This window comes from Triturus cristatus, chromosome 12 (genome assembly GCF_964204655.1).
Source record: "Triturus cristatus chromosome 12, aTriCri1.1, whole genome shotgun sequence".
Classification (NCBI taxonomy): domain Eukaryota; kingdom Metazoa; phylum Chordata; class Amphibia; order Caudata; family Salamandridae; genus Triturus; species Triturus cristatus.
Window position 1 is genome coordinate 831,214,878 of NC_140595.1, and position 13,031 is coordinate 831,227,908.

The window sequence follows — 13,031 nt, forward strand, 5'->3', positions numbered from 1 at the left end:
CTGTCCCCTCCCTGGCCACAGTATACTTTGCCACCAGGTGGTAAAGGTTAAGGCATTGATCAGTTGTGGAGCGCCCTTTTCGGAAGCCATACTGTACGTCAGTGATAATATTGTTTTCGTCAGCCCATGTCATTAGACGGTTTAGAATGACTCTTCCCAAAACTTTCGCCGAGTTAGTCATAACCAGGGCCTGGCTGAGGGTTGACCTCAGCTGGATGGATTGATAACCTTTCTTCCACAAGCTAAGGACTCCTCTCCACGAAGAGTAGATGGGTGGGGCTACAGGCTCATCCATCAGCAGCTATCACTGGGTGCCAGGCACCAGGCTGCACCAAGATGAAGCAGGGGCCTCTGCGCAGGGAGAAAAGAGACCAAGGAGGAGAGCCAGGCGAAGACCGCTCCCTGCAGAATGCGCCCTCTTGGAGCCACAGAGGGCGAAGGAGAGTGCTCCCAGTGTCTGGGGGGGGTGCCACCAGGAGCAAGAAGATGCGTAAATGGGGCACATCGGACTCCCAGGCGCTGAGATATGGCCCCCGGAAGGTAGGCGACCTTTGACCCCTAAGAAGACCGACGATGAAGCGTGTGGGGCTCCGCCGCCAGTCTCAAAGATGCCCCCGGGGTGGGTCAGGTCCCCGGGGGCTGCACCCAGAAGATGGAGACGGGGAGTGCCGGCGTGCCCCGTGCGAGGAAGAGGAGGGGGCCCCGAAGAGACTGGGATGAAAGGGGGGCACCGGCGTGCCCCCCGAAGATGTCCAGGGGCCCGGGACCCCATCCCCGGGCCCCGAAGAATAGGAGGATGCCAGGGGAGTGCTGCCGCACTCCCCCACGGTCCAGGCGGACCAGAGGATGAAGACGCATCTGCCCGCTGGAGCGTGCAGACCAGAAGATCCCAGCCAGCTTCCTCAGCAGCACACGAGGGTGCTGGCCGCGCGGGGAGCCGGCAGGGGGCAGCCGGGGGTGGGCTCGCCAGGCTGCCTTCCATCAAGAAAGCACATGGGGATCCTGGGTGGGACCGGGACCCCAGACGAAGAGTGGGGACATCGCGGTGCCCGGGTGGGACCGGGCCCCTGAAAAGACGGCGAACGGCCAGGGATGGGCTCACCGAGTCGTTACCCTCACCTGGGGGTCCGGATGGGACCGGGCCCCCCACCGTGGCCGGCAGAAGAGGTGAAGGCCGTCGGCTGCATCGCGGCTCTCCCCAGCGCAGCGGTAGAGCCGCTAATAAAATATGCTGAAGCGCCCCATAATGCCTTGCCAGGCATGGGGAAAACATTGTTTTGATGCTCGTGGTGGCCCCAGGAGAACGGGGTCACCGCCAAATTTGTGCAAAGGTGCCGGGGGAGCTGCTGGAGAAGCGCAGTCTCTCCCCCAGCACGAGGAGGAGTCCCACCCTAAGTCTCATGGGGACTTGAGAAGAATAGCCCCTCAATGGCTCAACCAGCATTTAACATCTTCTAGGCTGGAACTTTTGTTCTACAGCTGATGGTGTATTGAGAAGCGCATCACAGAGTGAAGGGGGTAATTGCTCCAGAAAGGCATTTACTGATGGTTATTTCTTTCAGAGGGACTGAAATTCATTTGTTGAATGTGATGCGCTGGTGTAAGGAGATGTCATAAGCAAAGTGGGGTTATGTGGCCAGACAGTCCTGCTAGGGTGTCTGGCTGTATATGAGCAATCCTGTGAGTTCATCTGTGATGCCCTTAGGGGCGGTAATTGCAATGCATTCAAATGATCAACTAAGGTAACGAGTACTGTCATTCTAAAGTGTGCGTAAACATGGATTCTTGCTGCTGCGCTTAGGTGAAGACCCCAGACTGCTAGCCCTTAAGATATAGAGGTGCCAACTTTATGGTCAGTAGGAAATGCTCAGTCAGGGTTATGTGTCACCAAGGCAGGTTTACCCCTTTTTAATGCTTGTTGAGGTAATGGGGTGGGGCGCCACTGGGATGGTGCCAGTGCGCAGGGCCCACGCCCCAGGTTATGTTCAACTAATTGCATTGGGGGTCAAGATGATGTGCATACATGGGAGTGGCGGTACTAGACCCCACCCCCCCTGTGGGAGGGGTGGAGATGTTAAGCAACGTCATAAAGTAATTCCAACAGCTTATGTATATTTGTAAATTGGTGCATGGTATTGAGTAGTGTGTGTGTGTAATAAATGTACTCTTCCTTTTATAAAGCAAAGTACAGACTGGACAATCAATTACTGAGTGTTATTTCTGCGCACCTGCAAATGGCGATTACTAGCCCACACCACCTCCCTGGAGTAAGCCTCAGACTGCTCTGCAACGCTACCCTCTGAGAGTCAGGCGCTACAATTGGGTGTTTGGTTCCCAGTGAAGGACTAATGTAGTCATGTTATTTGTGCAGGCCTCACAGATGCTGCCTTGTTTTCCAACAATTTGTTTTTTCATTTTGTCTAGCGAGGGGGCTACCTGTTGACTCGAGATTGGGGCGGTCATGCTGGTGTGGGTTGGTGGGGGTAGTGGCAGGGTTGTGGTGGAAGGGTAGGGAGGGAGAGGAAGGGTATGGGGGGCATGGGAGGGTGGAGGGCATTCTTAATGGAATTCTGAACCTTGTAAGGAGCGATAAAAGGATTTTTTCAGGAAGTGGCAATATGACCCATAGCAGGGAAATTGGATTGAAGGACTTCAAATATAAGGATGGGGGTAAAATTCAGATCTTTTCAATGAATGTGTGTGGCCTTAATGATAAATTAAAAAGGAGCATGATGGCCAAGAACCTTCAAGTGGCAATTTCAGGAAGAAGAGGCATGGGCACTTGCAAGCGAGCAAAGGTATATAAGCTTGGGCGGCGGGCTATTGTGGAATATGAATCAACCACTAGTAGGGTCTTATTGGTAAGGTTGGAAAAATGGGCTGAAGAGAACGGCATCTTGGTTAGTACCCAGTATGGTTTTAGGAAGGGGCGTGGAACCGTGGACCAGTGTTTAAACTTAAATCTCCCAATAGGGAAGTATACGCAGGCAAAGACGGGTTCCCTTTATCTCGGCTTTGCTGATTTAAGCAGTGCCTTTGATATGGTTGATCACTCGATTCTCTGGACCAAATTGTTAGAAATGGGCGCGCCAGAAGGAATTGTCTTTTTTCTTGCCCAATTATATTCCAATCTTCGAACTAGTATTCGATATGGTATCAATGGGGAGTGCACGACAAAGTTTAGGATTCGTCGGGGAATTAGACAAGGATGTGTTCTTGCCCCACTTCTTTTTACACTTTTTATAAATGAGGTAGATGCTGTTTTAAAGGGGGTGAGCGCTGATGTTCCCAAGATTAATGGCTTTGACGTACCGGTACTGTTATATGCAGATGACGCCGTGTTACTGGCAAGGACCCCATTAGGGCTCCATCGTTTGATGGATAGTTTTTCTGTTTTTATAGAGAATAGGAAACTACTCATCAACAAAACTAAAACTTTTATTATGACTTGTGGGGCAGGGTCTAGGAGATCTCAAACCTATTTTTTAGACGGGCACAAGGTCCAACAAGTAGATAAATTCTGCTATTTGGGAATCATATTTGCAAAGAATAGCAGATGGTCCCATGAAACAATTAATGTGCGGACAAAAATGGTGAAAGTGCCCATGGTGTTTTTAAATTTTCTGCTAAATTAGGGGAAAGACGTATTTGGGATATGTTACAAATTTATAAAGCTCGTAGTGTGTCCACTGCCCTTTATGGTGCAGGAGTTTGGGGATATACATCGAACAGTATTTTGCAAAAGGTTACTGTGCCTGCCTAAATCAGCCCCAAATGAATTAATCCACAGAGAGTTAGGGATTTATCATTTATCTGATTTGATTTCCTTAAAGCCACTTATGTTGTGGCGTTCTGTTTGGTTGAAGGAAGAGACCTCCTTAAATAGAGCAGTTGTACCTGATTGTCTCTCCCTTGATAATTATCTCAACATCCCGTGGCTAAAATATATAGTCTCCAGTTTTAGAGATATCTATGGAATTGATATTACTGAGGATTGTTATGCTGCCTCAGTTTTGTCTAAAGTAGAGATGAAGAATATTTTTATGACTTATTGGGGGGAGAGACGGAAGGTGAGCGCTGGTCAATTAGTTACCAGTATATTTTATAACAAACATGTGGATGGAGATGGCTATCAAATCTATCTCAGTTACCAGAGCTTCCCACCGGTTTGTATTGACCAGATTAAGAACGGGTATTGTACATAATCTGGTAGCCTTCCCCTCCCCTAAATCACACCCTGTTGGCCCCTGTCCCTGTGATGGCACCTCTGCACAAAGCACTTTGCATCTACTTTTAATATGTAAACTGGATTACCATCTACGAATACACCTTTTAAAACCAATTTTTGTAAAATATTGTGTATGCACCGTTCACGATTCAATGAAATTGCTTTTTAATATGTATGAAGGAGATATTTGCTTTTTTACTGCTACCTACCTTCTTAAATGTATCCAAATGAGGAAAAGTATGATGTTTTAAATTATTCTGAAGGTTTAATTGTATTATTGTATCCAGTAATTATGCTATCCGGTGACGTTATGTTTATATGTGCTTTTATGGTCATTATTTTAATGTATCGAATAAAGCTTTATGAATTGAATTGAATTGAAGCAACCACCAAAAATATCTCTTTTACGGTTTGCTCCACTTATGGGTCTAACGTAGATGATCCTGAAATTTTCAATCACTTAAGCATCGAACTTGTTCTGTGGCAACATCCCCGGATTCTTTGTGGTGACATTAATGGTCACATAGATAGCCAATTTAATGTAAACATAGATCATTCATATCAAGGGAGGAACGTGAAGGTCTTTAAGGCTTTGCAAGGCCTGGTGAGAGAAATCAATCAATCAATCAGGGAATTGTAAGCACGCTACTCACCCGTGAGGGTCTCAAGGCGCTGAGGGTCCGCAGATCTGTTTACCCGAAGAGCCAGGTCTTGAGGGTCTTCCTGAAGGTGTTCAGGGAGGGGGCGCGTCTGATGTCTGCCGGTAGCTCGTTCCAGGTCTTGGCTGCAATGTGAGAGAAGGATCTTCCACCTGCTCTGGCTCTGTGGATGTGTGGGGTTTCGGCCAGTGCGAGGTTGGAAGATCAGAGAGAACATGGCCTGGTAGATATTTGGCATAATCACAGTTTTGTTTCTAAGTGCACTCCAATTTCAAATGATAATGACCAGTACTTTAAACGTTTGTGGTGTGCTACTACATCCGTTGCACTGTGTCTGTCTGTGCCCTACATAATATTAAACTCCAAGGGTCAGGAGAACCAGTCCCTGAGATGTGTGCACTTTTATTGAAACATAACGTTTCTTATCGTCGTTCCACTTTCATCAAAGAAATAATTTCAATGTTTCTGGGAATTCAATTACTTTATTCATTTATTAGTTCATCCATTAACTCATGGAACGTTATTTCCAACGTCCAAAATGGTATATACAACACAACGCTTTTCATGATACCCAATGCATTTCGTATCAAGTGTCGACCCTTCTTCAGGGGTATAGGAAAGATACAAAAAAAAAAACAGATCAGGCTCAAGTCAATCATGCCTCAAATATCTACACAGGTCAAATACGCAAAAAGATCCTACGAGGAAACGCTCAAGCACATCAGCAGATTAACATGAATGAATCTTATGATCACTCCAATTGCAATGTAACCACATCATTGGTTAACCTAGGACAAGTGCAATGTGCGCCAAAATAAATACAAAGAGACACATATGCCAGAACATATGAAACATCGGCAGATTTATATTACAGAGATAATTCCGAACTTACAAGGCAAAGCTTACCTGTGTCATTAACAGCGTTCTCTTAAAATTGTGATGCTATGCTCTATCCCTAATGATTAACACTCACTCGCTGCCTCCCGCTTACTTACTTCCAAGCGTTCGTGTCTGCGCCGGTTGAGAACCTGGCGAAATCGTCAAAGCGGCACTTCCGTGTCCGAACTTTCAAAATGATATGTGAACCAATCATATTCCAATCTTTCGTATTAACGAATCACGTGATATGAGAGAGTCACTTCAACGCTGAGCTCACTCACGTGAAGCTATAACCCAATCAGCTTTCAACAATCCGCTGTCCCTCTACACATGATCTTGTGCGTGCACAAGTTTCTTATCCTATTCACATCGTTAAGATGCTGTGTATACTGGCAGTGCTACATACATATTGCTTCTAGTAAAAAAGATGTGGCATTCACTAGCTATTATAAATCCTCTCCAAATCATCTAAGTACATTTCGAAAAATAACATATCTGACAATAATGTGTGTCGAAATTTGCAATAGCATAGACCCATATGAGAGCAAACACAGAAACCCTATATGTTGTGCAGAGTCCAACAAAAATCAAAACATTAAATGAAAAAATGTATGAACAATTAAACGAAAAAGATCACAAGTATCGCTTTATAAAAAACACGCTAGTTCCACTCGGTCATTCATTCCATACGGTTGCATGGAATGCAATTTCCTGATCCCAAAAAATTCTGCTCTTAACAATTGTTTGTGTGGATCCATGTCACAGCGTTGTTGAACGGCTTCCAGAATCGTGAACCTGATTTGAGCAATTTGGTGACCAACCTCCTGCCAATGTGCAGCTACAGTGGATTTCACAGTCTTTGTTCTGATATTACTTTTATGTTCTGTCATTCTGATCTTAATCTTTCTTTCGGTCTGTCCAACATACATTTTACCACATGGGCACTTGATGGCGTACACAACATTTTTGGTACCACACGTGCTGGAGTGATATAATGGTATTTTATTGCCTTTCGTTGGATGTGTAAATTCATTGCCAACAATTACGTTATTGCAATGGACACAGGTTTCGCATCTTTGCATCACTCTTGACACATGTTTCTTTACCCTTTTGCGGTTCAACAACTTTAATGTTCTTTGACCTCTGGAATGCAAACGTGATTCTGTCATTAAATAAACCTTTTTAATCTGGTTCCAATTGAATCAATGCCCGCTGTTTCTTAATGATGTTTTTGATTTTGTGAGCTTGCGTGGAATATTTAAGAATACAAACAGTTGGTGATTTCTAATTAGGGACTTTACGTGTAAGTAGAGTTTCTCTGCTCAGCTGTCCCGCTCTTACAATTGATTCTTCGATGATGTTTTTTGGATAGCCTCGCCTCCTGTGTTTCATAGCCTGGTTATTGATTGTAGATGCCACCACCAGACTAAAGCGTATAACCTCCGATCCCACTGAGGTGGCATCTACAATCAATAACTAATACCATTTTGGAAGTTGGAAATAACGTTCCATGAGTTAATGGATGAACTAATAAATGAATAAAGTAATTGATTTCCCAGAAACAATGAAGATATTTGGCATAAACACAGGCCATCGGATCCAGGCTTTACCTTCTATTCAACTCCTCAGAATAAACTAGTTGAAATGCTCTAGTTGAAACAATTAAGAAAGAGAGTTTCCCGAGGGCTACATGTGATCATAACCCCATAGTGATAGAATTTCCGATGGCTGGCGCAACTAAAGCTCGATGGCCTTGGACCTTTGAAAGAAAACTTGCTTAATCAACCACATCGCGACCATATGGCCAAATGGACGGTAGAATTATTTGGCATCAATACGTCTACAGTACTAGACACCATAGTCTGGGATGCCTTTATGGCAGGGGTTCGAGGGGAAACCTTGAGTTTCTTCCATCATCAAGATACACTACAAACCGAAATTTTGGAATGGGTTAAGCAACTAAGAGTGGATGAGTATGAACTAATAGACAAAGTGACTAAGGGCCAAGATATTCAAGGATGCCAGCAAACAACAGCTATTCTCAAGTCTAAAATTCACCAACACTTTGGAACTGAGGTGGCTGCTAAATGTATGCAAAAGACACACAATTGATGGATGGAATGCAGAACAAATCAAACATTCACCCCCAGTCAAGAGATCTGGGTTAAATCCATCATTCTTTTGCTCACCATGCCACCCCAGTTTAGAACTGGCCATATGCAAATCAGTCTTGACCCTGTGTCTCATGGGAACAGTCCAGACCGAACTGCGAAGCCAGGTCCTCCCTGGATCGGAAACAAGCATCCTAGGACCGGTTTCGGGGTATCACCCCTCTTCAGCCAGGATAGCTTGATTCCAGTGGCACAGTGAGCTCAGGACCCACGTCTGGGCATACCCTTCCCACTCGGGGTGACAAATGCAAAAACAACAGTTGATGGACAGAATGCAGGACAATGTCATACATTCACCCCAGTACAGGGATCTGGGCCTAAATCCATTGATTTTTTGCTCACCATGCTGTTCCAGTTTGAACCCAGCCATATGCAAATCAGTCTTGACCCTGTGCCTCATGGGAGCAGTCCAGCCCGAACTGCCAAGCCAGGTCCTCCCTGGACCGGACACAAGCATTCTAGGACCGGTTTCGGGCTTTCAGCTCTCATCAGCCAGGATACCTTGACTCCAGTGGCACAGTGAGCCCAGGATCCACGTCTAGGCATTCCTGGCGCACTTAGGGAGCGAAAGCAAAAGACACACAATTGATGGACGGAATGCAGAACAAATCAAATCATTCATCCCAGTCAAGAGATCTGGGTTAAATCCATCTTTCTTTTGCTCACCATGCCACCCCAGTTTGTCACCCCAAGTGAGACGTGTATGCCCAGACGTCGGTCCCATGCTCTCCATGCCACTGGAATCAAGCTATACTGGCTGATGGGTGAAACCCCGAAACCAGTTCCAGGATGCTTGTTTCCGGTCCAGGGAGGACCTGGCTTGGCAGTTCGGGCTGGACTGTTCCCATGGGGCACAGGGCCAAGACTGATTTGCATCAGGCTGGGTTCAAACTGGAAAGGCATGGTGAGCAAAAGAACGATGGATTTAGGCCCAGATCTCTGTACTGGGGAGAATGTATGATATTGTTCTGCATTCTGTCCATCAATTGTTCTATTTGCATTTGCTAAATGTATGCAGCATAGGGCTGAATCTTACGAGCTAGGGGAAATAGTGGGCAATTACTGGCAAAACACCTGCAGCAGCGAATAGTAACTAATCAACTCCCCAAGATTAAAGATCATTCTAGCCTAATCCAGGACTCCTCGGCAGAAGGGCTAAATATTTGTAAGAACTATTTTGAACAGCTCCACGCTGAGGAAACAGCCTGGAGGATCCGGGACATTGTTTTAAAGATCTGGAGACGTCGAAAGTCAGACAGGAACAAAATGCTAACTCAGCGGCCCCAATAACCTGTGAAGAGATGGAGGAGGCTTTGAACTCCCTGGCATTGGGTAAAGCCACTGGGCCTGATGGCATCCCCTTAGAATTTTATAGAACGTTTTTTTATCTTTATGGCAGGAAATTCTGCAATTATTCCTACAGGCTCGAATTATTCCTACAGGCTCGAAGGGGGCGTGTCCCCTCCTCGTGGCAGGGGACTATTATAGTTGCGATTAAAATAAAGGGGAAACCAGATTTGAGTCCAAGCTTGTATAGACCTATATTCCTTATTAACTGCGACAGTAAAATAGACTCGAAAATACTCGAATATCGACTGGGCAAGATTGTAACCCCTCTTACCTCAACACGACAGCATGGGTTTATCCGTGGTAGAGACACGGCAGGCCATGTCCGTCGAGTCATAGCCCTTTTTGACTGGGCACAAGCCACGGGCTCACCATCGGGAACAGACCTACTAGACGCTGAGAAAGCATTTGACCGGGTCTCCTGGCGCTTTCTGTGGGCTGTCCTCCATTGGAAAGGGATCTGTGAAGAGTTTGTCAAGTCAATCTCCTACCGAAGGCTTTTATTCGCATTACAGGGCAGGACTCAAATCGGTTTGATATAAGTAGTGGCGCTAGGCAAGGATGTCCGTGCTCTCCCCTACTATGCGCACTATGTATCGAAATTAGAGTTAAACCCCAATATTAAAGCGGTGGAGGTTCATGGGGTCGCATATAGAGTGCTGGCATATGCAGACGATATCGCGGCCCTCACCACAGAGGTCGCTACTGCACTCCCGGAGATAAAGTCCTTAGCTGAGCGGTTTGGCGCCCCTTCGGGGTATAAACTAAATGTGGCGAAAACGCAGATTCTCTGCTCTGAAAAGATGCAGTGCTCAGACCCGCCAGCAGTTTCTGAGATTACCTACCTGGGAGTCAGAATTACAGCGTCATAGATAAAATTGTCGAATTGAATACGATCCCGAGCCTAGCTATTTGGCAAAAGCAATGTCCCTACGATGTCGGCAAAACACACAAGATGCTAGACGGAATGTTGCACATTGGCAAAACATTCACCCCCAGTCACAGATCTGGGTTTAATCCATCGTTATTTTGCTCACCACGCCACCCCAGTTCAGACATGGCCATATGCAAATCAGTCTTGACCCTGTGCCTCATGGGAACAGTCCAGCCCGAACTGCCAAGCCATGTCTTCCCTGGACCGGAATCAAGCATCCTAGGACCGGTTTAGGGGTTTCACCCCTCTTCAGCCAGGATAGCTTGACTCCAGTGGCCTAGTGAGCACGGGGCCCACGTCTGGACATACCCTTCCCACATAGGGCGAACAGCAAAACACACAAGATGATGGACGGAATGTTGCACATTGGCAAAACTTTCACCCCCAGTCACAGATCTGCTTTAAATCCATCGTTATTTTGCTCACCACGCCACCCCAGTTCAGACATGGCCATATGCAAATCAGTCTTGCCAAAGGTGCTGGAAGCTTTTAGGACTGTCCCTTTAGAATTCTGCCCCTCATGGCTGTTGAAGCTGGAAAGTGGACGCTACAGATTTTTATGGGGGTGTCGCAAACCAAGGGGAGCATCTAAATAGATGTTTCTTCCAAGGCAGCAGGGGCGGCCAGTTCCCAGTCTTCTTGCTCACTATTGGGCCTGTCTCTTGGCACACATGGGTGTTGTTAGGGGGGCATGAGGCCGGGCGCCCCATGGCAGAGAGACAAACCATCCATGGATGAGCCCTGGGGAATGGCGCTGGGGTATTAGAACCCAGTTATTACAAAAAAAACGACATTTAACATTGTAAAAGCTGTCTCTAAGGTATGGAGGCAGGTGAGGGGAAAATGAAATATTCCAAAATTAAATGCATAAACTCCATTTTCAGCTATAGGTATTCTTCTAGAATCAAGCCACATTTAGATGGGGGGGGAGGGGGGTCAAAGTTCTGGGTGATTTATATAGGGACGGACAGCAGCTGTATGGGGTAAGACACGAGAGGCTTTTTAAATATCGGAAATGACGGTGCTCTCTTGGGGGAGCACGAACGGGGCCCTTTCAAAACCAAAAAAACAGAGGCGATGGAATTCGCAAATCCGGTGTTGATGCCAGGGAGCCTCAGGGGTCCACATTTCATGTCGATCTTCGATCGTTATAATACACCAGGGAAGACAGCCGAATGGGGCGGTGTGAGGGGAGGGAAGGGCAATCGATGTGGATTGCAATCAGCTGACACCCTCCATATGACGTCACAACTGTTGGGCGGGTCTAAGCTGTTTATTGATGGGTCTGAATTTATTTTTTATATGTCAAAATGAAATTCATCTTTAAAAGCATCTTGTTTTTTGTTTTGGGATTCCATTTTGAGAGAGTTGCCATGACCTGTGCTAACTGGCTTTATACTGTATGCAAATAAATCTAATGTTTTTGTTGTTTTTTTAAATCAAGTCCGAGATTGCAAAGAAAACAACTAGATTTGATAGGTGCCTCATGTAACGTCTGCGAAACGTGAGGATTCTTCGCATATTAGTTACAGAAAGATGCTGGTAGTAATTTGTAGAGCTATGGTCCTACCAAAGAGGCCAAGGATGGGATGGGCATGCAGAGTACAATGTATTCAACAAAGGCCAGTGATGGCAAAGGCGCACAGAGTGCATGAGGACCTGTATTTGCTGGCATATGGGTAGGAGTACCTGTACACATACACGGGAACAAACAAACACACCTCCAGGCACAGACACACATGGAGGCTAGAACGGGCACACAGCGTTACACACAGGTGTGCACTCGGGTACACAGGCACATCTTACAGTACACACACGGGAAACTGTTTCAGGTCCATCAAGCTCCACCTGTCAGTAGCTGATGCAGTCCATGGCTTTTCTTTGACTTCTGGGACTTGTAGTCCTGGTTGTGTAACGGGTGAAAAGGGACTACAACTCCCAGCAGGAAACAAACAAAGACCAGGCCTGGCTGAGCTGCTCATGCGTGGAACGGAGCTCTGCTGCACGCGGCGTGGCTGCTGCTAGGTTCTGGAACTTTCTCTTTTGTTATCTACGCTATAAATGCAAGATTACAAGTACCACAAGGTAAAGAATAAAGCGATGGTGAACCAATGCACACCGGACACGGACTATGATCCGATCTCTGGAACTGTGAGTAAAAAGGGCAAACATAGCTCCTTTTAGACGTTTCATAGCACATTAGTACTCACTACTCACACTCATATAATCCTTTAGTGTGCCTCAAAATCAGGAATGCAATTTGTTGATTAAAAAAAGAGTAACATCGAAACAGATTCCAAGCTGGTCATTTTCCAATAAACCTAAATAAACAAGCTGACGCTAATTTGAAAAGAATTCAGTTTTTCACTAAAATTGTGAAGGGGGCACCCGGATTTGAACCAGGGACCTCTTGATCTGCAGTCAAATGCTCTACCACTGAGCTATACCCCCTGTTGCCTCTAGTGTAAGTGACTGACTGACCAGGACACTGCTGACGTGTGTCTCAGGAGAAGCACTTCCTGGTCTCTGTTGCGTTCTATGCTGGACTGGGAATGACAGCGGGTGAATAGGCGGGCAGCATATGCTCCGGGATCGGGGCGGAAGAAATAACACACACCTACTCTTTGATTGCACTTCGGTGCACTGACCCGGATTATCCGGTCCGGCCCCCATTTATTTGCCTAAGCCCTTCCGGGTCACAGCCTGGACCACCCTCGCGTAAGCATGGGGGTGTTCCCTTTGAACATAACATTCCTCCTTTATCATGGCAAAACAAAAACAAACACAACACTGGTTGGAAGGACACTCCAGTC

The 13,031-nt window shown here is 46.3% G+C and overlaps 1 non-coding gene across 1 annotated transcript; it reads right to left on the reverse strand.

Moving 5' to 3' along the window:
* Positions 1-12,597: 12,597 nt before the first annotated feature.
* On the reverse strand, positions 12,598-12,669 carry TRNAC-GCA (transfer RNA cysteine (anticodon GCA)). Its single transcript has one exon. It is a non-coding gene; the product is annotated as a tRNA-Cys (tRNA).
* Positions 12,670-13,031: the final 362 nt, after the last annotated feature.